Source organism: Zea mays, chromosome 1, assembly GCF_902167145.1.
Source record: "Zea mays cultivar B73 chromosome 1, Zm-B73-REFERENCE-NAM-5.0, whole genome shotgun sequence".
In the NCBI taxonomy this organism is placed as follows: domain Eukaryota; kingdom Viridiplantae; phylum Streptophyta; class Magnoliopsida; order Poales; family Poaceae; genus Zea; species Zea mays.
The window spans coordinates 44,113,754-44,135,972 of record NC_050096.1 but is presented as its reverse complement, the minus strand read 5'-3'; positions in this window follow the sequence as shown (position 1 = coordinate 44,135,972).

Sequence of the window (22,219 nt, the reverse complement as noted above, 5' to 3'; positions counted from 1 at the left end):
TTGGCTTTTGCCCCCTAAAAGCCAAAAGTCAACCAAAGGGTTGGATCAGGAAGCAGCTTTTTCTAAAAGCCGACTTTCTCGTAGTGCAAAACTGAAAGCACCCCTGTACCTGCTTTTAGTGGCTTTTGGATGGAACTGTGAAAACATATATCGAAGAACTTTTAACGACTTTTAGTGGTTTCCACCAAACGATTTTTAGCTTTTTAACAGCACACAGCCTACAGCAGCTTTTTCCACAGCTCACAGACCACAACAACTTTTTTCACAGCCACAGCCCAACCAAACAGACCCTTAGTCAAAGTTTGAAAAAAAAATACTTATACCAAAACTAAAACTATACACAGTTTAAAACGGACGGGGTATTTAGTAGCAATTGAAGATACATGCAACTATGAATAACATTAAGTGCTGTGGTCTCTTATTTTTAGGATCTTGGCTTTTCATCGGGGCATTTTGCTGTGGAAAATGGCCATAGTTTTTCCCTTTTTTGTGTTTTTGTGTCTGTGTATTACGTTTGTAATGGCTATACATAGTTACATACTACATGTTCTTAAAAGGGGTTTGTGACACTCTTATCATCTAAAACACTTTCAATCACTTTGTGCTTAAACTGAGTATTTTAAACATACAATAGTTTTCAAGTTTGGTGATCTAGTGATTTTAATCAATACTAAATCTGATTAAAAAATATAATTATAGATGCATTGTCGGTTAAAGTGTCCAAAGTTTAACCAAATGTATAGATAAAATATTACTCCCTTTGTCCCAAAATAGTATTCGCTATAGCTCTTGTTTTTATGTTTATATTCTAAATACAACTGTAAAGATGAGCACTCAAATATCAAAGTGGAGACATATAAATTATGTTGAGTAGGGAGCCTCATGTTATAAATCTGCAATTCTACTACCTGCAACATAATAAGCTCTTCATAGGTCCGTCCTACATGGATGAATAGAGTCAAGGATGGAGCCCGAAATAATTTTCACAGGGACTGAACTACAGTGTTACCGATATAAGCCAATTCTATGTTATATGGTGTACATTTTAAATTTAGGAGAGACTTTAGTGGTACTCCATGGGCTCGAGGCGGTAGTGAGGATCGAGCCCCACCCGCCCCGTCACTAGCTCTATTCCTGAATGGAGTAATGATAAAGAATGTTAAAATAGGATATCATGTGACTTAAAAATATTGATTCCTATCTACAATGTCTAAATGATTTGGCAAATATGAAATTTATCTCATAATTTACGTGTTGGGCTGCTCTTAGCCGCTTGCTCAGTGTGTCGAAAGTCGTTGAAAGTTTGAGACCCCTTGTGTTGCTCTAGCATATTTTGGTTGAAAGTTTGGGACGGCGCGCAACCGGACGAGAGAGTGTGGACGCTTGCAACGGCTGGACGTGCTGGCGGAGACCGACCGGCGACCGCCCCTCGCATCGCATCGCATGCCCATCACCCAAGGTCCCGAATCCCCGATACGCCACCTGCCAATTCCACCGGGCCACCACGAGTCCACGCCACGATGAGGCGGCAAAACAGAACGGGTCACAGGCTCACAGCTGCCGCCGCCGTACGGGGATCCGAGCCACCCCACGCGTACCGGTTACGCTTCGGGCAGGTGGGGTGGGCGCCCACGGCCCACCGCACCCCGGGCGGCAGGATCGCGTGCTCCGGTTCGCACAGCGACCTCGCGGGTGGCGTGCCACGCGCCTCTACTATGGCTGGAGCCTGGAGCTCGAGATGGACGGCGCCAGTGCCACGGTGGGGTCTGTGCTATGCTGATGCATGCGGCTCACCTTTTCTGCGTCTTGGGTTTATCCAGCACTGGAGCAAGATCCGTGGTACTGTAGCATCAGTGGTGGTATATATATACATGGCCAATGGGCGCCTGGCACGTGGTGTGTTACCAACGGTTGTGCTGATTGATTTATTGATTGGCCGGCGTAGGTAAACTGTCGGTGATAAACACAATAATCAGTAGTTGCTCATGATTAAGGTGGTGTTTGATTTGCCAAAATGTAACATAAATGGATTACATGGGGTAATGGATACTGACACTTTTGTTTGATTGAGCTCTTTCTAGTAATACTATGTACTACTATTCAATTCAATAATAACTATTAACCATTACCACCGAGTGTGGCTACTGATGGGTAATGGGTACTGATTCCATTATCATTCTCTTAACAACGTTTGAACCAAACAATACCTAGTTTTGGTACAGCAAACCAGTGTGGCTATATACGCTAGAGGAGTTAAAAAAAGATTATGCGCGCATGAACAAGTCAATGAATACTGTATGTGGCATTATACCACTTTCCGATTAAAGAATAAATGTAGTCATAGTCTACGATATTGTACCACTTTTCTTAACCTATCTAATCGAAGACTACATGGATATGTTATGATGGAGATAATAGTTTTTTTTCTCTTTCCACATGAACCATCTTGGCTTCCGTATTTTTGCAAGCACAATAAATTATGTTGTTAAATTTTACTCTCTCTAGTTCAGTTTATAAGGTGTCTCTTGGCATCAGTGGTGGATTCATGAATGGATTAAATAGGACCTAATTTTCTGGTGACAGTGGTGAAGGCACTAAGAGGATTTATTTTTCTCTCTTCTTCTTCTTCCTTTCTTCTACTTTATTCTTCAATGGAGTGTAGGCTTATTTCTCTCTCTTATTTCTTCTCCTTTCTCCTCTATACTACACCTCTCTATGTCTAATGGAGTTTCAACGACGTAGGGGGCTGAACCCCCTATCCACCGTTCGGATCCACGCATGCTTGACATGAGACGACTATCTTACTTACACTTTGACTATTTATTTACTTTATATTATATTATTTATGATTGTAAACTTATAATTATTGGATATTACATTTGATTATAAAATTGATCGTATCAAGTTTGTATTGGAATAGTTAAAACTATTAGCAAATTATAAGGGTCAAAGATTATAAAGTTAGACTAGCAAAATGTCTTACAAAGTGGACCGGTGATATTAACAAATAAAATCCAGAGGAAAGAGCTGATATAATGAAGGGGACAACTGAACCGTGATGAATCATTGCCACGTGCCTCAAGAGAGAATCTGCTGGAGTGCTGGTCCATCAGACATCATCTTATTCGAGCGAAATTCCATGAAAGACACGCGACGTGATTACGATGCAAAGCTGGATTGTGTAGACGATAATTGCCCATGACATTATTTTAAGAGTCAAAAGAAAAAAAAACTGTATAACGAAAGGCAAGTTGGGTAGCTTTATTCGTTTTGCACATGATCTTTGCTTCTAGAACCAAAAAGTGAGCTGTCCATGACAGGTAGAAGGATCGAGAGCAAGCGCGTCCATCCAAGAGTTTTGAAGCATTGGACGATAATAGGATGTGGCTGGGCCTATCATAGGGGCGCTGATCAGTCACCAGTCACCACACCATAATTAGTTCTCCGACGTCTTTAAAATCTGTTTTAAGACCGTTCCATCAGCTTTACGGGTGTTGAATGCACTAAAACTAATAGTTACTTGCCTAAAAATTATTAGTGAAATTAACTAGCTAACAAATAACTACCTAACTATTAACTAATTTACTAAAAATAGTTAATTGTTGAACTATTAGATAGGAGTGTTTAGATGTCTCAACTAATTTTAGTGGCTAACTATTAGTTTTAGTGCATTCAAACACCCCCTTATATCTACTAAAACAATTAACTTAAAATTAAAAAAAATAGATGGTTTAGCATTAGAAAATTCAGATTAACCAAAAGAGTAGATCTAGGATCAGATTTACGTGAAGGTCTTTGATAGGTACTCTGTCAAACTTAAATTGATGTAGCCAGAAAAAATACCCATTATTAATATTATATATCGGTTCATTTTTTTTTCTCTCTTCTTCCTTTGTTCGTGTTTTCTTCCCTTTCTAACAACTGCTTGCTGGCTTGTGCCTAGTGCGGGGAATTAGGTCGGGCTAGACTGAGTCAGCGGGGAATTAGGTCGGGCTAGACTGACTCAGTCTGAGCTTGTCGTGATTTGGACCAAACGGGTTTGGGCCAAGAAGATCTAATTTCTTTTTTTGCGTGCATTGCCAGTCTAAAGAGTAGAAACAGTGGTCCATGCCTTAAAGTATGTCATGCTTTTGTTGGGCCGTGCTGGCCCAAGTCCAACTCATATATTTGAACCACATAAAATTCAAATATTACAATCAAATAAAGTTCATAGCTTACTACATTAAAAATATTAAACAATGCTAGTATCATTTGATCACATAAAGTTTAAATATTATAACAATATTGTCGGGTACCATAATTAGGGGTACCCCCAACGCTCCTAAACACGGCTGGTAACCACCATCAGCACGAGATGCAGTGACTGATGGGCACGATTCAGGTCAAGGCTTCGTCTGCTCAAGGGACGCGATCTCGCCCCGCCCGAGCCCAGCCTCGGACGGGAACAGTAGTCCCAGATGAATTCTCGCCTCGCCCGAGGGCCTCTTCAAGCAATGGACGCATCCTCGTCTCGCCCGAACCCCAGCTCGGGCAGGCTTCGTTGCGAAGCAACCTTGGCCAAATCGCCTCGCCAACAGACCGTATCGCAGGCGCATTCAATACGAGGATCGCCTGACACCTTATTCTGACACACGCGCCTCAGTCGGCAAGGTCGAAGTGATCGCAAACACCTTATCCTGACACACGCGCCTCAGTCGGCAAGGTCGAAGTGACCGCAGTCACTTCACCCTTCCACTGACCGACCTGACAGGAAAACAGCGTCGCTCGCCCCTCTCCGACTGCTGTGCCACCCGCCAGGGTAAGGCTGACAACAGCTAAGTCCAGCCTCAGGCGCAACAGGAAGCTCCGCCTCGCCCGACCTTGGGCCTCGGCCTCAGGAGGAGGTCTCCGCCTCGCCCGACCCTAGGGCTCGGCCTCCGCCTCGGCCTCGGAAGGTGGTCTCCGCCTGGCCCGACCCTAGGGCTCGGCCTCAACCTCGACCTCGGAAGGTGGTCTCCGCCTCGCCCGACCCCAGGGCTCGGCCTCAACCTCGGCCTCAGGAGGAGTCTCCGCCTCGCCCGACCTTGGGCTCGGACCGACCACGCCACAGGGGATACATCATTACTCTACCCCTAGCTAGCTCAGGCTACGGGGGAACAAGATCGGCGTCCCAACCAGGCTCGCCCCAGTAACAAGTAATGACGGCTCCCCGCGTGCGTCCATGACGACGGCGGTTCTCTGCCCCCTACGGAAGCAAGGAGACGTCAGCAAGGTCCCAGCAGCCCCGACAACTGTGCTTCTACAGGGCTCAAGCGCTCCTCCGACGGCCACGACACCGCGTAAACAGGGCTCTAGCACCTCTCCGACAGCCACGTTGGCATGTTCATAGGGCTCTGGCTCCTCTCTGCCGGACACGTTAGCGTATAGCTACACCCCCATTGTACACCTGGACCCTCTCCTTGCATCTATAAAAGGAAGGTCCAGGGCCCTCATACGAGAGGGTGGTCGCGCGGGAGCACGGGCTGACGAACAGGCTCACTCTCTCTCCCTCGCGAACGCTTGTAACCCCTACTGCAAGCGCATCCCCCCTTGGCGCAGGATAACACGAGCCGCGTTCTTCCCCCCTTGTGTTCCATCTCGCGCCAACCCATCTGGGCTGGGACACGCAGCGACAATTTCACTCGTCGGTCCAGGGACCCCCCGGGGTCGAAACGCCGACAGTTGGCGCGCTAGGTAGGGGCCTGCTACGTGTTGACGAACAACTCCCCGTTGAGTTCCAAATGGGTAGTCTCCAGCAACCTCTTCAGCCCGGGACACTGCTCCGTTTTGGGAGTCTCGAGTTCATGTTCCTCGACGGCAGCTACGACATGGTACTCCTTCCCCCGCAGCGCGACAGCGACAACGACGGCCGTCAGCCTGCCCGGCGGTGGCAGACTCAACGATGTCTTCCCCCCGTGGCGGAAGAGCAGCATCCGGGTCTGTCCCGCCATCTTCTTCGCCGCAGGAGGAGGAGGCGGGGCAACCGTGGCCAAGCAGGAGGCGGCACCTCGTCGGCTGTCGAGCGAGTCGACGACGCCGGCACCCCAGCGGGGGACATGTCGGGTGTTGACCTCGCGCCTGAGACGACGGCGAGTGTCGTTTCCCCGCAACGTGCCAACCCTAAGCGGACAGATGACACCAGCACGCTCGTGAAGAACTTGCTGGGCGTTAGCCTCGTACCTGAGATAACGGTGCAGTCCGTCCCCCACACGACTTCATTACCGTCCGTCGATCGAGAGGTACCGTCCGTTTTCCACCCTGTGCCTTTTAAATTCAGCTTCGATCCACCAAGCGACCCTGTTTTGGTGAGCGCTTTCATAAAGGCATATCCTAACCTTCCGGGGTACCATATGTGGTCAACCTGGGACCGACTGATGGCCGTCTCGACCTACGGGCCCCCGGGTTCCGAGGAAGACGACGGTCCCGACTCTGGTTGGGATTTCTCTGGGCTCGGTAATCCCAGTGCCATGCGAGACTTCATGACCGCATGTGACTACTGCCTCTCTGATTACTCTGATGATGGCCACAACCTTGACAACGAGGGTTGTGGCCCAAGTCGCGAATGTTTCCACGTCGATCTAGGGGGTCTCGACGAAGGCAACCACCTTGGTATGCCGGAGGATGACGATCCCCCTAGGCCTGCGCCTCGCGTTGACATCCTGCGGGAGCTAGCTGTGGTCCCAGTCCCTGCGGGGGGTCAGGACACACAGCTCGAGCAAATCCGCGAGATGCAGGCCAAGCTCGACGAGGAAGCAGGGCATCTTGTGCAGCTCCGACAAAACATCAAGCAGGAGTGGGCAGGCCGAGCACTCGTCGGAGAAGCATGTCATCAGGCCCGGGACGTCTAGCGCCGTACCACTGACGATGCCAGGGCAAGGCTGCCCCCGCCTCCAGCGGGGTCGACCAGAATCTAGTTGTAGCGGCAATGCTGCTCCGAGCGATGCCAGAGCCATCCACCACCGAGGGGCGGCGTATCCAGGGAGAACTCAAGAATCTCCTGGAGGATGCCACGGTCCGACGGGCCGAGAGCTCTGCCTCCTGAAGGCAGGGGTGCCCCCCGGAGCATCGCGCAGCAACTTCCCGATTTATGCGGGAGGCCTCGGTCCACACCAGGCTTACGCGGGACGCGACGCCTACAGCCCTGGGTCGCCTCGGCAACGAGCACCACCGCCACGACCGTCGAGCCTGCCTCGACGAGAAGGTGCGCCGAGGCTACCACCCCAGGCGTGGGGGACGCTACGACGGCGAGGAGGATCGGAGCCCCTCGCCCGAACCACCAGGTCCACAAGCCTTCAGCCTGGCCATACGATGGGCACCGTTCCCGACCCGGTTCCGAGCCCCGACTACCATCACCAAGTACTCGGGGGAAACGAGGCCGGAACTGTGGCTTGCGGACTACCGGTTGGCCTGCCAACCGGGTGGAATAGACGATGACAACCTCATCATCCGCAACCTCCCCCTGTTCCTCTCCGACGTCGCCCGGGCCTGGCTGGAGCATCTGCCTCCTGCGCAGATTTCCAACTGGGACGATCTGGTCAAAGCCTTCGCTGGAAATTTCCAGGGCACGTACGTGCGCCCTGGGAACTCTTGGGATCTCCGAAGCTGCCGCCAGCAGCCAGGGGAATCCCTGCGAGACTACATCCGGCGATTTTCGAAGCAGCGCACCGAGCTGCCCAACATCACCGACTCGGATGTCATCGGGGCATTCCTCGCCGGCACCACTTGCCGCGACTTGGTGAGCAAACTGGGTCGCAAGACTCCCACCAAGGCGAGCGAGGTTATGGACATCGCCACCAAGTTTGCCTCTGGTCAGGAGACGGTCGAGGCCATCTTCCGGAAGGACAAGCAGCCTCAGGGACGCCAGCAGGAAGACGTCCCTGAGGCATCCGCCCAGCGCGGCACGAAGAAGAAGGCCAAGAAGAAGTCACAAGCAAAACGCGACGCCGCCGACGCAGATCTTGTCGCCGCTGTTGAGCATAGGAACCCTCGGAAGCCCCCCGGAGCGGCCAACCTGTTCGACAAGATGCTCAAGGAGTCGTGCCCCTATCACCAGGGCCCCATCAAGCACACCCTTGAGGAATGCGTCGTGCTTCGGCGCTACTTCCATAAGGCCGGGCCCCCGGCGGAAGGTGGCAAAGGCCAAGACAACGACAAGAAGGAGGGCGACAAGGCAGAGGAGTTCCCCGAGGTTCACAGCTGTTTCATGATCTACGGTGGGCAAATGGCGAACGCCTCGGCTCGGCACCGCAAGCAAGAGCGCCGGGAGGTCTGCTCGGTAAAGGTGGCGGCACCAGTCTACCTAGACTGGTCCAACAAGCCCATCACCTTCGACCAAGGCGACCACCCCGACTGCGTGCCGAGCCCAGGAAAGTACCCGCTCGTTGTCGACCCCGTCATCGGCAACGTCAGGCTCACCAAGGTCCTCATGGACGGAGGCAGCAGCCTCAACATCATCTACGCCGAGACCCTCAGGCTCTTGCAAATCGATCTGTCCACGATCCGGGCCGGTGCGGCGCCTTTTCACGGGATCATCCCTGGGAAGCGCGTCCAGCCCCTTAGACAACTCGATCTGCTCCTCTGCTTCGGAACTCCCTCCAACTTTCGAAAGGAAACCCTCACGTTCGAGGTGGTCGGGTTCCGAGGAACCTACCACGCAGTGCTGGGGAGACCATGCTACGCCAAAATCATGGTCGTCCCCAACTACACCTACCTCATGCTCAAGATGTCGGGCCCCAACGGGGTCATCACCGTCGGATCCACGTACCGACACGCGTACGAATGCGATGTGGAGTGCGTGGAGTACGCTGAGGCCCTCGCCGAGTCCGAGGTCCTCATCGCCGACCTGGAGTGCCTCTCCAAGGAGGTGCCTGATGTGAAGCGCCACGCCGGCAACTTCGAACCAGCTGAGGTGGTTAAGTCCGTCCCTCTCGACCCCAGCAACGATGCCTGCAAGCAAGTCCAGATCGGCTCCGAGCTCGACCCCAAATAGGAAGCAGTGCTCATCGACTTTCTCCGCGCGAACGCCGAGGTGTTTGCGTGGAGTCCCTCGAACATGCCCGGCATACCAAGGGATGTTGCCGAGCACTCGCTGGATATCCGAGCTAGAGCCCGACCCGTGAAGCAGCCTCTGCGCCGATTCGACGAAGAAAAGCGTAGAGCCATAGGCGAGGAGATCCACAAGCTGATGGCTGCAGGGTTCATCAAAGAGGTATTCCATCCCGAATGGTTAGCCAACCCTGTGCTTGTGAAAAAGAAAGGTGGGAAATGGAGGATGTGTGTAGACTACACTGGTCTAAACAAGGCATGTCCGAAGGTTCCCTACCCTCTGCCTCGCATCGATCAAATCGTGGATTCCACTGCTGGGTGCGAAACCCTGTCATTCCTTGATGCCTACTCAGGTTATCACCAAATCAAGATGAAAGAGTCCGACCAGCTCGCGACTTCTTTCATCACACCTTTTGGTATGTACTGCTATATTACTATGCCATTTGGTTTGAGGAATGCATGTGCGACATACCAAAGGTGCATGAACCACGTGTTCGGAGAGCACATCGGCCGAACGGTCGAGGCTTACGTCGATGACATCGTAGTCAAGACGAGGAAAGCCTCTGACCTCCTCTCTAACCTTGAAACGACATTCAAGTGTCTGAGGGAGAAGGGCGTGAAACTAAATCCCGAGAAGTGTGTCTTCGGAGTCCCCCGAGGCATGCTCCTGGGGTTCATCGTCTCCGAGCGGGGCATCGAGGCCAACCCGGAGAAAATCGCGGCCATCACCAACATGGGGCCTATCAAAGATTTGAAAGGACCGCCTCTTAAGGAAGACCGAGCGCTTCACTTGGACCCTCGAGGCCGAGGAAGCCCTCGGAAACTTAAAGGCGCTCCTTTCAAACGCGCCCATCTTAGTGCCCCCCGCTGCGGGAGAAGCCCTCTTGGTCTATGTAGCCACGACCACTCAGGTAGTCAGCGCCACGATCGTAGTCGAGAGACGAGAAGAAGGGCATGCACTGCTCGTCCAGAGGCCGGTCTACTTCATCAGCGAAGTGCTATCCGAGACCAAGATCCGCTACCCGCAAATTCAGAAGCTATTGTACGCAGTAATTCTAACGCGGCGAAAGTTGCGACACTACTTCGAGTCTCATCCGGTGACTGTGGTGCGATCCTTCCCCCTGGGGGAGATCATCCAGTGCCGAGAGGCCTCGAGTAGGATAGCAAAGTGGGCGGTGGAGATCATGGGCGAGACAATCTCGTTCGCTCCTCGGAAGGCCATCAAGTCCCAAGTCTTGGCGGACTTCGTGGCTGAATGGGTCGACACCCAGCTACCAACAGCTCCGATCCAACCGGAACTCTGGACCATGTACTTCGATGGGTCGCTAATGAAAACAGGAGCAGGTGCGGGCCTGCTCTTCATCTCACCCCTCGGGAAGCACCTCTGCTACGTGCTGCGCCTCCATTTCCTGATGTCAAACAACGTGGCCGAGTACGAGGCTCTGGTTAACGGGTTGCGCATCGCCATCAAGCTAGCGGTTCGGTGCCTCGACGCTCATGGTGACTCGTAGCTTGTCATTGACCAAGTCATGAAGAACTCCCATTGCCGCGACCGGAAGATGGAGGCCTACTGCGACGAGGTTCGGCGCCTGGAAGACAAGTTCTACGGGCTCGAGTTCAACCACGTCGCTCGATGGTACAACGAGACTGCGGATGAGCTGGCTAAAATAGCCTCGGGGCGGACAACGGTTCCTCTGGACGTCTTCTCCAGAGACATACATCAACCCTCCGTCAAGACCGACGACACGCCCGAGCCCGGGGAAGCCTCGGCCCACCCCGAGGAGGCCTCAGCCCACCTCGAGGAGGCCTCGGCCCATCCCGAGGTATCCTCGGCCGCCGAGGGTGAGGCACTGCGTGTCGAGGGGAGCGGAATGGGGTCACGCCTAATCAAAATTGGCAGACCCCGTACCTGCAATATCTCCACCGAGGAGAGCTACCCCTCGACAAAGCCGAAGCTTGGCGACTGGCGCGGCGCGCCAAGTCGTTTGTCTTACTGGGTGACGAAAAGGAGCTCTACCACCGCAGCCCCTCAGGCATTCTCCAACGATGCATATCCGTCGCCGAAGGGCAAGAGCTATTGCAAGAGATACACTCGGGGGCTTGCGGTCACCATGCAGCACCTCGAGCCCTCGTCGGGAACGCCTTCCGACAAGGCTTCTACTGGCCGACCGCGGTGGCCGATGCCACTAGGATTGTACGCTCCTGCTAAGGGTGTCAATTCTACGCGAGACAGACGCACCTGCCCGCTCAGGCCCGGCAGACAATACCCATCACCTGGCCATTTGCTGTATGGGGTCTGGACCTCGTCGGTCCCTTGCAGAAGGCACTCGGGGGCTTCTCGCACCTGCTGGTCGCCATCAACAAATTCTCCAAGTGGATCGAGGTCCGACCCCTAACCAGCATCAGGTCCGAGCAGGCGGTGGTGTTCTTCACCAACATCATCCATTGCTTTGGGGTCCCGAACTCCATCATCACCGACAATGGCACCTAGTTCATTGGCAAGAAGTTCCTAGACTTCTGCGAGGACCACCACATCCGTGTGTACTGGGCCGCCGTAGCTCACCCCATGACGAATGGGCAGGTGGAGCGTGCCAACGGTATGCTTCTTTAGGGACTTAAACCGAGGATCTACAATGACCTCAACAAGTTCGGCAAGCGATGGATGAAGGAACTACCCTCGGTGGTCTGGAGTCTGAGGACGATGCCAAGCCGAGCCATGGGTTTCTCGCCGTTCTTTCTAGTCTATGGGGCCGAGGCTATCTTGCCCGCAGACTTAGAATACGGTTCCTCGAGGACAAGGGCGTACGACGACCAAAGCAACCAGACCCACCGAGAAGACTCACTGGACTAGCTGGAAGAGGCTCGGGACGTGGCCTTACTACACTCAGCACGGTATCAGCAGTCTCTACGACGTTACCACGCCCAAGGGGTTCGGCCCCGAGACTTCCAAGTGGGAGACTTGGTACTTCGGCTGCGGCAGGACGCCCGAGGGCGCCACAAGCTTACTCCTCCCTGGGGAGGGCCGTTCATCATCGCCAAGATTTTGAAGCCCGGAACATACAAGCTAGCCAACAATCAAGGCGAGGTCTACAACAACGCTTGGAACATCCGACAACTACGTCGCTTTTACCCTTAAGATGTTTTCAAGTCGTTCATATACCTCGTTTTCTATACATACACAAATAAAGTCTAACCGTCAAGGAAGGGTCAGCCTTGCCTCGGCAAAGCCCGACCCTCCCTTGGGGGCTAGAAGGGGGGAACCCCCTCTGCGTCAAAATTTTCTTCGGAAAAGTTTTCTACCAAAACGACTTTCGTGCTTTCCGACTATATCGATAACAGAATCCTACAAAACGAGTAAGAGCGCACGTAAGCGGCAAGGCCGACCGAGCCGTGGGACTCCTACGCCTCCGAGATACGGATACCTCACTCGTCACCTTCCGTGAAAAGTAACTCTTACTCGGATAAGCGATTCTGCTACTGACAAACAAGTCCGGATACTCGAAATGAGAGGAAAAGAAACACAGTTTTATAACACGACAATAAAGTGTTTAGGCCTCGGCGGCCGCGAAAAACACATGTATGTTCCAAACAGACTACTCCGGCAGAATCAGGCATCACCCAGGGGAGGAGCGGCGCCATCGGCTTCGTCCCCACCCTCGGTGCCGTCTCCACCCTCGGCGAGATCTGGCCCGGCCCCGGACGACGACGCGAGCGGAAGGATCTCCACCTCGAAGGAGGACGCCAGCACCACGCTTGGGCCCGCGACGGCCGCGTCAAGCCTCTGAACCTCGGCTAGGGCAGCCTCGTCTTCGTCGGGCAGACAGTACCCCTCGCTGACCCGCTCCAGATCCACGTCGTAGTGGGAAGCAAGCACGGCGAAGGCCCGCCTAACGCCGTGATGCAGCACCTCGCGGAGTCTGCTGCGCACATGGCCGCCCAAGGCCCACAGGCGACTCTAGGGGGAGCTACCCGAGGGGATGTCTTCAAGGCCAAAGACCTGGTAGAAGGCCGAGATAGCTTCGAACATGGCCACGCGGTTGGCCTCCTTCTGCTCAGCCGCCTGGACAAGTGCCTTGACGGACTCGTTGAGAGCTGTCTCGAACTCTGCAGACAGCCAAACAGAATTCTTCAGACACGAGTTGAAGAATGAAGTTGAATCGAAGTCACAAAGCGGCCGAAACATACCTTCAGCCCGGGCACGTTGCTTCGAGGCTGCGGCTTGGGCGGACTGAGCAGACCCGACGGCCACGACCAGGTCCTCCGCAAGGGCTCCGGCCCGAGCAGACACCTCGGCTAGCTGACCCCCAAGGGCCTCAGCCCGGCCTACAGCCTCGGCGGCCTGGCTCCGAGATTGGTCCCGCTCACCAATGACATGGCCAAGCTCCAGCTGCCGCTGTTGCGCCTCCGTCCGTGCCGACGCCGCCTCTGCCCGCGCCGCCGCTGCCTCCACCTCCAGCTCGTCACAGAGCAACCGAAGGTCCGCCACCTCGGTGCTCCGTTGGGCGAGGCGTTCATTAGCCTCGGCAAGCGCGGCCCTCAGGAACCGCAGCGAACCCCAGACGTCGGTCTCGCGGCGGATGAACAGCGACTTGGCGGTGCTCACATCCATCAGTTCTTGAGGAAGGAAAGCAGGGTATTACAAAGAATGCCCTAGTCACGCAAAAGGTATGCCTAAAATCCTTACCTGGAGGACCCTAGGAACGTCCCTGGAAAGAATCTCCATGGTCGACCGAAGCGACCCCATCGCCGCCTCGGCATACTCACGGAGCTCATCCCAAGACTGCTCCTCCCGCTCATCGTCAAGGACGAAGAGGGGTTTCGAGGTGCCGCGGGTCCAGAACCGGAGCGCCTGCCCACACCACTCATTGGGATCGCGCCGCGCGGGGATAAGGTCGCTGCTCCCCAAGACGGGCCACGGTTCTGCGCCCCCCCTCTAAGGCGTCGGGGCCCCCTGCAGTCGACGCATCGGGGACCATCGCTGACGGTGTACTGGGCTTCCCCTCGACTAAGGAGGCAGGCTTCCGATCACCGACCTCGGCAATGGCGGTCGCCCTCACCTTATGGCCAAGACTGGGGAGGTCGGAGACAACCTCGAGCAGCGGCACCTCAGCCATCCCAGCATCAGCGGCGACGGGTGGCTCCACGGGCAGAACAACGACGACCTCGGCAGAAGCTGGTGCCGGCGCCGGCAACCCGACAGGTGGGCTCAGGGCCGCGGCCATGCCAGCAGTCTCTCCCGGCACGATGGCCGCCCCGATGGAAGGGTCAGCCTGGGAGGCTTGCCCCAGGGCAACTCGTGCCGCCTGGGCCCCCCGCTCGAGGGCGTCTTGTGCGGAGGCTAGCCAACTAGCGTGGCGCGATGCGGCGCTGGCTGCGGATGCCGACACCGTCTTAAGGGCTTTCCGGGGGGCCAAACCGGCCGAACCATGCCTCCGTTTGCTGAAAGGAAAAGGTAAAGCAGGATCAGGACACACGGAGAAGGAGCCAAAACAGAGATATCCTCAGATACTTACCCGCTCCGGACCAATGCCAATCGTGCCTGCGGGGAGGCCCCTCGGGCCCCCCAGGCGCCGCCGAGGTTCGCCTCGCTGCCGGCTTCGGCGCCGTTCCCACCTCGGGCGCCTGGGGCACCGAAGGGACGGCCTGCTCAAGCGCCGTCACGACGGCCCGAGGATCAACCTCCTATACAGCCGACACGGGCGACTGCTCTTAAGAGACAGGCGGGTCGACCTGACTCCCCGGAGTCACCTCAACTACCTCGACCGAGGGGTCAAGCACCCCCTTAGCCTGCCCCTGCTCCTCGGACCGGGACCCTGATGTCCCGGCCCCAGAAACCGATGGCACCAACCCACTTGGAGGCTGGCTCGACGACCCCTGGCCCAGCCTCAGATCCGGGCTAAGGCCAAGGCGGGCCACCATGTCGTCGTCCTCGTCATCATCGTCATCATCATCGTCGTCAGGCGTCTCCGGCGACGGCTCCCTCGGGAGCCCGTCCCTCTCCTGCCTCCGACGTCGCCTCTCCAAGGCGTCCCGAGCCCGCATCCGCTCGCGAGCCCGGGCCTTTTCCGCGTCCTTCTTCTCCTTCTTCTTCTCCGCGGCGACCCTCTGCGCGGCTTGGTCCACCGCGTACGAATCAAAGGCAACCCGACACAAGATAGGAGAAGGAGCGGACACTCACCAGGGACACGTACCCACGCTCGGGACGCATGACGGGTTGGGTAAGGGCGCCGGCATCCAGCCTCCCTACCATGCCCGCTACCCGCCTGCGGAGGTCATCGACAGAAAGGGAGGCCGAGGACATCTGCGAGCCCTCCAAGTCAACCCCCAGCTTCATCTCCGAAAGCGGCAACTGCCGCTCTGCCAAGGGAAGCACCCTCTGGCGATGGATGGCGACAACCACCCCCGCGGCGGTGAGCCCCCCATCTCGTAGCTCCTACAAGGCCTCCAGAAGGGGCTGGAGTTTCTCCTGTTTCTCGCGCGTGGCCCCGCGGCGCCAGTTGCTGCCGGCGACAGTCACCACTCGTTGAGAAAACGACGGGAGCCTTCCGTCGTCATTCCGGAGGTAAAACCACCGGCGCTGCCACCCCTTGTTCGAAGACACAAGGATGGCGGGGATGTACTGCTGCGCGTGCCCCTGCCTCAACTGGAGGGTGCAGGCACCGGCCCGCACCGCCATACAGACCTTCTTTTCCCCCGTCGTCAGGGCAAAAAGCTCTGCGGAGAAGAGATGGGTCCACAGATCCTAGTAGGGGTCAATCCCCAAAAAGCCCTCGCAAACCGCCGCGAAGATGGCCGCTTGCGCAATGGAGTTGGGGTTGAAGTTGTGCAACTCCACCCCGTAGTAGTGCAGGAGCGCCCGCATGAAACGGCTCGCTGGCACTCCGAACCCCCGCTCATGGAAGGAGACGAAACTAACCACATACCCCGGCGGCAGAGTCGGGACGACCTCGCTCGCAGGGACAATCCACTCCGGTTGCGGGTCACTGGAAAGGGGACAGAGCAAACCATCGGCGACGAGGGCCTCCAGATCGTCCACCGTGACAGTGGAGAGAGGCCACGGGTCGCGTGGCGAAACGACAGTCACCCTGTCGGCCATCGCCAAACGAAGGGGGTGGAGGCGGAGTGGACGAGGTGCGCGGTTTTCTTTTCTCTGGCTATTCCCTTAGGTTGCGGAAACCAAAGCAGAAGGCGAACAGCAGAGTAAAGAACCACCACCGGCCCCTCTTCCGGGTATATAAAGGCCCGGGCGAGATCCGTTCAACACTTCGCCCGAACCCGCCACAAAATTCAAACTCGAAGGCGAAACGCCCGTTCCTCGAACGACTCGCGCACGCGCAACGGCCGCCCCGTGAACCGCCCGTCCCATCGCATTAACTCCTCGGCAGGGCAAGCACCACCTTTGGCAGGCGAAGAAGGCGTCGTTTCACCTCCGCCATGATGACCGCGTCAAAAAAGGTGCGCCACACCGTTTAAATTCATATCCTTTTCCTCTTCCCCTTTCTCTCTCTTGCTACAGGGACCGAGAAAGGGGATATTTCGAGAGGGATCCTTCTCTGCAAAGGAAGTAGGCCCTGAGCCCTCCTACTGATCAGGGGTTCGAAGGCTGGCCCCTCGGAAGGGTTCGACAGCCGCCCCAGAGCACTCGGGCTTTAGGCTCATTACTGATCAGAGGTTCGAAGGCTGGCCCCTCGGAAGGGTTCGACAGCCGCCTCAGAGCACTTGGGCTCCGCGCCCACTACTGATCAGGGGTTCGAAGGCTGGCCCCTCGGAAGGGTTCGACAGCCGCCTCAAACCACACAGAGCGAGAGATGACTCTAGGTACGTCCGATACATGGCCGAGGCTCGGGCTACGCTCCCGAGGTACCCTAGGGCATTTCTGAGTCCGGCAAATCACCTGCAGGTACTTTTGGAGCGCGCCTCTGGGCCACTAGCCGATGCTTATCGAATGGGGCACGGGCGTCCACACGGATCACCCGTTAGCAACTCACTAGAGACACCATGTTCGGCGCCCTCCGAGGGCAACATGGCGCTTTCCCCCCTTCCTCCTTGCGGAAAGGCGACGAAGGGGCGTATGATAAAAGTCGAGACAGTCCTTGATCGTCCTCTCGCTCCGTGCAGAGGCTCGGGGGCTGCTCTCGCATACCCGGCTACAGCCAAACCGTTGACAGCGTCAACAAACCAGCCTGAGAACTCGGAACCCGACCATGCACCCGGGCTACAATCAGATCGCATGTGAACCGTTGACAGCGTCAACAAACCAGCCTGAGAACTCGGAACCCGACCATGCACCCGGGCTACAATCAGATCGCATGTGGGAACAACTAGACCGGCCGAGGCATCACGAAAGGCATTAAGACCTCGGAGGAGTCAAACAACTCCTCCGAGGCCTCGGGGGCTACACCCGGTGGGTGCGCTCACGCGCACCCACCGGAACAAAGTGTAACCGAGAAAGGCCGGCCCCCTTGCAAAAAAGTGCGACAAAGCCTCCAAGCGAGTACCAACACTCCCTTTGAGGCTCGGGGGCTACTGTCGGGTACCAGAATTAGGGGTACCCCCAACGCTCCTAAACACGGCTGGTAACCACCATCAGCACGAGCTGCAGGGACTGATGGGCACGTTTCAGGTCAAGGCTTCGTCTGCTCAAGGGACGCGATCTCGCCCCGCCCGAGCCCAGCCTCGGACAGGAACAGTAGTCCCAGACAAATTCTCGCCTCGCCCGAGGGCCTCTTCAAGCAATGGACGCACCCTCGTCTCGCCCGAACCCCAGCTCAGGCAGGCTTCGTTGTGAAGCAACCTTGGCCAAATCGCCTCGCCAACAAACCGTATCGCAGGCGCATTCAATGCGAGGATTGCCTGACACCTTATCCTGACATACGCGCCTCAGTCGGCAAGGTCGAAGTGACCGCAGACACCTTATCCTGACACACACGCCTCAGTCGGCAAGGTCGAAGTGACGGCAGTCACTTCGCCCTTCCACTGACCGACCTGACAGGAAAACAGCGCCGCTCGCCCCTCTCCGACTGCTGTGCCACCCGCCAGGGTAAGGCTGACAACAGCTAAGTCCAGCCTCAGGCGCAACAGGAAGCTCCGCCTCGCCCGACCTTGGGCCTCGGCCTCAGGAGGAGGTCTCCGCCTCGCCCGACCCCAGGGCTTGGCCCCCGCCTCGGCCTCGGAAGGTGGTCTCTGTGGGGGACAGATATCCCCCGGGTCCACTAGAAGGATAAAAGACCTCACGAAAGGCCCAAGGGCCCCATAATTCGTAAGGTCATCCCCTCGTGGGCCTGGGAGGAACGACCAGTGGAACGGATTAGCACAAGGCCGGGTCGGCGCAAGCCAAGACAGCCCAACAAATTCGAGCAGTAATCGCAACAGTGACCCGACCTTCCCGCGCAGGGGTCCCGTACATTGGAACTGAGCGAGGATGAGTCGGCTGAACTATAGGAAGATAGACTCAGTTAGTTCGCTATTACTTTGGCACACGTTGTTATCATATCCACATGTAATGCCCCACGGTCGAGTATATAAGGCCTAGGGGGCACCCCTTCAAGACGATCGATATCATTCATTACTTATCCATCCACCCCGCTCTCTACGTTTTCCAGCACTAGAGAACTCCCTTGTAACCCATCGCATAAAACACTCCCGCCAGGACGTAGGGTGTTACGCATCTCAAAGCGGCCCAAACCTGTACATCATTGTCTACCATTTCTCGTGCGCCTAGCACGAACCATCGAGCTACAGTCGGTAACACCGTCCTACTCCTAAAAGCCCCTTGAGGGGTAACCCTGGGTGCGCGATCGGACTCGAAACACCGACAGCTGGCACGCCAGGTAGGGGGTGTGCCATCGATCCAAGCTAGCTCAATGGCTGTCACCTTCCAGCACAAGATCATCCTCCGCCCCGGATCCATATTCTGCTTCGGTACTATCTCATCTGTAGCGGATGAGGAGGGAACTCTGCATCGCCTCGCGGATCCACCAGAGAGAAAGCCTTCCTCAGAAATCTCCGAGAAAATTGGGGCGAGGCAAGAAAAAGCACAACCTCCAGCGCTCCTAAAAAAGATTACCTCTAGCAAGCTAGGAGCCGAGGGTCCTTCAGCCTGGAGAACCCCGCTGTCCACCTCTCCGACGAGAGAATGGACACGGATCACAAGGAAAAAGGAAGCAAAGGATCATCAAGCTGATCTTTCTGTGCCTCCGCCCTCAAAGGAGAACAGAAAGAAGATCACCGTGACAACTACTCCATTCTTCCCCGACGTCCTCTTCATCGGGAGAGTAGAATCGCCCCCCATCTCCGACGACGAGCCGACTGCACATGGGGAGGAACCTCCTCAGCGGGAATCTCGCCGACAAAGGAACCGACGCCGAAATATCCGGCGACATCACGAGGCCGGAGAGCGGGACCCGGCGCAACCTGTATCGCGAGACGAGGTCTTGGAGATAGGAGAAACACCGGAGGAACGTGTCTTCAGGGAACGAAGGAATTCCCGACGATGCGATCGTCGACGGGCTCAAGAACAGGCCGAGCAGGAGGCAAGGCAACGTCGGGAAAATCCACTCTTCGGGCGCAACCTGAACCCCGACTTCGCCCGAGCCATGAACACGCCGAGTGAAGTCGGAGGGGTGTTGGCTCGGATAGCTGATGGCCTCCCTCAAACTCCCGACGCCGAGGGCTATCGGCGGCTGTTCACTCAAGCAGCCAATCACCTTCTACCCCTCGCTCACCCACCGAACGATCTACGACACGCCATCAACAGTCGTCGGGACGCACGGAGCTCCATCAATGCTTCACGTGAACGACGACATGAGAACGAGATCCGTTGCTGGGAAGAGTACGACCGGGACCACGACTGTAACGCCCTGAATTTGGGGGTAGATTTTTTTTCTTCTTTTCTCTCACCAAATTCAGGCGTTACTCTTTCCTTTTCCCTTTTCTTCTCGCTAAGCCTTGATCTTTTCCAAAGTCACAGTGGGTTTTGGCTTTAGACCTCGTGTAAAGCAAAACCTTAAAACACTTTATTTTGTGTGATGCACCATGCCGAACCATGCATACTTTTTGATTGATTAAAAATGTGAATGCTTTCATCTAGAGGAAATTAGAAATTAGAAATTAGAAAAAAAGAAAAAGCCTTTTCTTTTTTTCTTTTCTCTTCTCCCCCCTTCTCCCCTTTCGGCCCAACCGCCCCCCCTTCGGCCGGCCCAGCTGGTGGCCCAGCTGCCCCCCTCCCCCCCTTCCCGCGTGGGCCCCGCGCCGGCCCAACAGCGCGCCCCCTCTCCCCCCCTTTGGGCCCAGTCGGCCCAACCGTTCCCCACCTCTCTTTTTTTTCTTTTTCCAAAAATCCCCTCCCTCTCCCTCTCTCTCTCTCCCTCACCCTCACCCTAACCCTAGCGCCGCCGCCGCCTCTCCCCTGCCCTAGCGCCGCCGCCACCCCCCCTGGCGCCGCCGCCGCGCCGTCCCCCTCCGGTGAGGCTCCCCCCTCCTCCTCCCTCCTCTCCTCCCTCTCCCTCCTCCCTCTCCTCCCTCCGGCGCCCTCCCCCGCGCCCGGCCGGCCCGGCCTCGCCCTCGCCCGCCCCGGCCCCGGCCACCCCGGCTCGGCCGCTCCGGCGAGCTCGGCTCGGCCCCAGCCCCGGCCTCGGTCACCCCGGCCACCCGCGCCCCTGACCCCGCCCGGCTCGGCCCCGCCCGCGCCTCCTCTCCCCTGACCTCGGCCCCGCCCACGCCCGGCCAGCTCCGCGCCCGGCCGCCCCTCGCCGTGGCCCGGCCGCCCGCCTCGACCTAGCGCCGGCGTCCCCCGCCCCCCGGCTCGGCCGCCTCGCCCGCTCGGCCTCGCCCCCGGCCGTTCGGCTCGGCCGCTCCGGCGAGCCCCGTCCCGCGCCCGCCCCTTCCGGTGAGCCCGCCCCCCTCGTCCGCCCGCCCCCTCCGGCGAGCTCCCCCTCCGGTTCAACCGCCCCCCGGTTCAACCGCCCGCGCCACCCCTCCCCCGCGCTCGGCCCAACCGCCCGCGCCCCCGCGCTCGGCCCAACCGCCCGCGCCCCCGCGCCCGGCCTCGGTCGTGCCCCCGTCCTACCCGTGCTTCGCCCCGCCCGTGCGCCGTGTTTGCCCGCTCGCCCCGCCGTGCCTTGCTCGCGTCGTGTCGGCCCTCGGCGTGGCCTCGAGCTCAGCCCAGCGTGCCCTCGGCGCGCGGCCTCGAGCTCTGCCAGCGCACGGCCCCGACGCGTGCGCGACTCGTTCGCGGCGCGTTAAGTGTGGTTTTGCGCGTGCGCGTGCTCGCGCAGCGTTCTGGCGTAGCTCGTCGTGCTCGCGACGCGACGCATAGCGCCCTGTCGCGCTCGCGACACGATCGTCTACCCCCCCGTATCCTATCTGCGCTAATCACGTTGTTTATATTAATAAGATAGGAGTCTCAATTTGGAAATTGGTTACGTTAGTTAATTTGTATAGCTAATCGTCTATCTTATTCAATGTTAACCTACTAAAAGTGGTCACGCTTACATTAGTGCATGTAGCTAATTCTTTTGTTAGAACCAATTGGAACTAGAACACGTGACGTCTAGTTATTCACCAACTCGTAGTGCGTCTCGGGCTTAAGCTCTAACCCTCGCAGGACCTTTTCTCATTTCTTTCTAACCATGGTAAGTTTATTATCGTATGTGATATTCTATGCATATTTACTTCATTTGTTCTCTTGTATGGTGTACTGTTTGTTCCCTAATTTGAATGGATGTATGTATGTATGCTTGCAATCGCATAGAGAACGATCCGGTCGAAGAACCCGAGGAACTCGCAGGAGAAGCCCCTGAGCAGCAGTCGGTTGGTGGAGGCAAGTGTCCCTTGACCTATCTCTGTCCTATTCATTCTTTAATTCACCTCCCGCATTACACATTTATGCCTAAGGATTGACTAGTTTTGTTATCCATGTCCTTGTTTACCTATTTGGGTTGGATTATTATTGTCTAGCTTTATGCTATTGCTCAAACTCTAATCAATGAACATGATGAGATTATCTATGATACGCTGTTTTCCCTTCTCTTATTATGCTGTTGTACTTGTGGTCTTCAAGGGGGCTCGAGCGGTTTCTCGAGTGCCTCTCCGTAAGGACCTGTTCTATGGATGACCGCCCGGGAAAACAGTGCAACCATGAGGGTGGAATGGGATG